Genomic DNA, 3,192 nt, shown 5'->3' with positions numbered 1-3,192 from the left:
AGATTATCGTAATTACTAAACTACGATAATCTTTATAAGGTCAGATTAATATATATATATATATATATATATTTTGGGCCCTTGGATGAAGAGGCATGATTGTGGTCTCCTAAGATTGAGTGAGTGATTGGTTGAATAGTATGATCTAAAAGATAAAAATGATCAAAAAGGTAAATCTAACGGTAGAAAACTTGGTAGCACCAAGTACTTGGTGCTATTAGAAGCAACCCAGCCAGACTTTATATATATATTTATATATTAGCATTCTAATTTGTATCTAATATCAGACGTATCTCAAACAGAATCCGCATGCATGAATGTACCCCTTGAATCATTATAGGTCCATACGTATGAGTAATATTAATGAAGATTTTCATCAAACTGCTTTAGTTTCAGACAAGTCTCATATAATTTTCGCACTGAGTTACCTTGATTATAACTTTCTCTCTTGAATTATGTGAAATGTATCATTCATCCACAACATATAAGGTCCATTGAATTTGATCATATTCAAACTGTGAAAAGTAAGAATATATATTGAATTTATCTGTCGATAGTAATTTGAATCTGTTTATATTTGTTTCACCCCAAATTTCGTGTTGTATATGACAAGGAGAGTTTATACATCCAATTATGTATAGAACTATCTAATAATCACCTCTGATGGAGAATAAACTAAAATTAGCAGACGATATCAGACTCATCCAAAGTACGGAAGCCTCCGTACTTGTAAGTTGTTTTCGATGGCAGGACATCCAATTCGACGATCGGCTCCGTTAGGCATAATCTATGCTATTGGAACTATCTAGAAACTAAATTTTATAATTTTTCGACATCATTTACCAAGCGATCACAGGGTCTCAAAAATGACTATTTTAACGGCCGATGTGGCACGTTTTTAAGTTCAACAGTGTAGAAGTATCCAAATTACATAAAACTTTAATAGAAAATTCTACTTAACATCAAGAGCAAAAACAATACTTCCAATTTGAAATTTGAGTCATTTATCACTATTTTTTATGAGATTTTTATTTTCAGCCGTTCATTTTGAGGCTACTCGTTCACTAGGCAAACGAAGTCAAAAAATTATGAATATTGCGTTTCTAAATAGTTCCAATAGTGTAGGATCATGTTTAATGACGATCGCCGAAATTGGAGCGTCCCATCATTGAAAAACAACTTACAGACGGAGGCCTCGCGTACTGTCGAAAGGGTAAATGATGCTTTTTACCGTCTGAACTTTTGGCGAATTTCATTTGACCCCTTCGAACTCCAAAAATGAACATTTCTAACCCTTAAACTCTAATATTCGTTCATGTGCTACTCTTTCCGGTCAGTTTTTCGTCAAGCCTCGTTAACCGGAAACTGACGGAAGGGGTTAAAACGCACAATGAAATATTAGAGTTTAGGGTGTTAGATGTCTATTTGGAGTTTGGGGGGCTTTAGTGAAACTCGCAAAGTTCAGGAGTAGTAGTGCAATTCTAGTCCGTAGGCGGACTCTTGACTTATAAAATTTTATTATAATATGTTATTTATAGATTGATACTAATTCTCAGTAGTGATCGTTACTTTGATTTTAAATTATATATATTTTTTATCCTAAACTAATCATACCATAATTATATCCTATATTTATGTGTAATAAAATAAAAGTAAAGAAATGAATTAGAGTGGCTTAAAGATAAAAAAAGAGCGATACTAACTACCTACGATGTCGAACACTCTACTGATTCTGTGCTACTCGCCTAATTATGCCGTGCATTTAACAATTTGGGCTGTCACCACAGTCGGATATAGAGATTTTAATTCTCAGTTAATTTTTCTGTAGTACTCGTTTGTCCCTTTAATCTTTAAGAAGTATTGTTCTAATAAAATCACTTAAATAAAATTTTGGCTACTTCATTTCACCAAAAAAAATTAGAATTTGTTAATATAAAAAAATATAAAAATAGAGTTTCATAGTAAAAATTTGGGTAAATTGTATTGTTACTCCTGAATTTTGGCACAATTTCACTTAACTCCCAGACTCCTAAAATAGACATCTAACATCCTAATCTATATATTTCATTCGTTTATCCCTTCCATCAGGTTCGCGTTAACGGAGCTTGATGAAACTGTATGGAAGGGGTAACATGAACAAAAATATTATGAGTTTAGGGGTTAGAGTCCATTTTAGAGTTCAAGGCGGAAATGTGAAACTTCGCCAAAAGTCATTGGGGGCATGAACAATGCAATCTTACCCCTCCGAAAGCCATAGGAACCTAGTCTCTATTCTCTTCTCTCTCTCTCTCTCTCTCTCTCTCCAATATATATATATATATATATATATATATATATATATATATATATATATATATATATATAGCTAAGCTCCTATGCTATCTATAGTACTGGGGCTCTAATACTATATTCTTGTTTTCAACCTTAGAATATTCAAATCAATGATTCACACTGTTAAAACTGATCTAGGATATTTGAAGTTTTTAGGAATAAAATTTTATATTTTTTCGACATAGTTTCCTTTATGATCAAGCCGTTTCAAAATTGTTCAATTTCAATGGCAATTATGGCAAGTTTGTAGTTAATGGTGTAGAAGAATATAAATTTATTCAAGTTTTGATAGAAAATACTTTAAACTATCTAGATCATGGTCAACATCCTTGATCTTGAATTCAAAAATACTATGTTCAAATTTTAAAGATTATTCAATTTTCACTATTCATTTTGACATGATTTACTTACTAAGTAAACGATATCGAAAAAAACTAAAATTTTATTTCTAAGAATTTTATATACACTAGATCATATTTAACAGTGTGGATCATTGATTTGAACACCCTAAAATCGAAAAAGAGACTATAGTACCAGAGCTCCGGTTCTATATAGATAGTATAGTAGTCTTATTATATATATAGAGAGAGAGAGAAAGAGAGAGAGAGAGAAAGTCTGGCTGGCATACTATCGATAGCACCAAGCATTTGGTGCTATCAAGTTTTCTATCTTTAGATTTAATTCTTTGACTATTTTCACCTATTAGATTATACTATTAAACTAATAATTCACTCAACCCTGGGGGGCCCACATCATCATAACCGTACATTTTTTCATCCAAGGGCCGAAAACCTAATAGCACCAATAGTTTGGTGCTATTGATAGTATTCCAGCCTAGGTTTATATATATATATATATATA

This window comes from Ananas comosus, linkage group 10, assembly GCF_001540865.1.
Source record: "Ananas comosus cultivar F153 linkage group 10, ASM154086v1, whole genome shotgun sequence".
NCBI classification, from domain to species: domain Eukaryota; kingdom Viridiplantae; phylum Streptophyta; class Magnoliopsida; order Poales; family Bromeliaceae; genus Ananas; species Ananas comosus.
Note: the sequence above shows the minus strand (reverse complement) of the source record.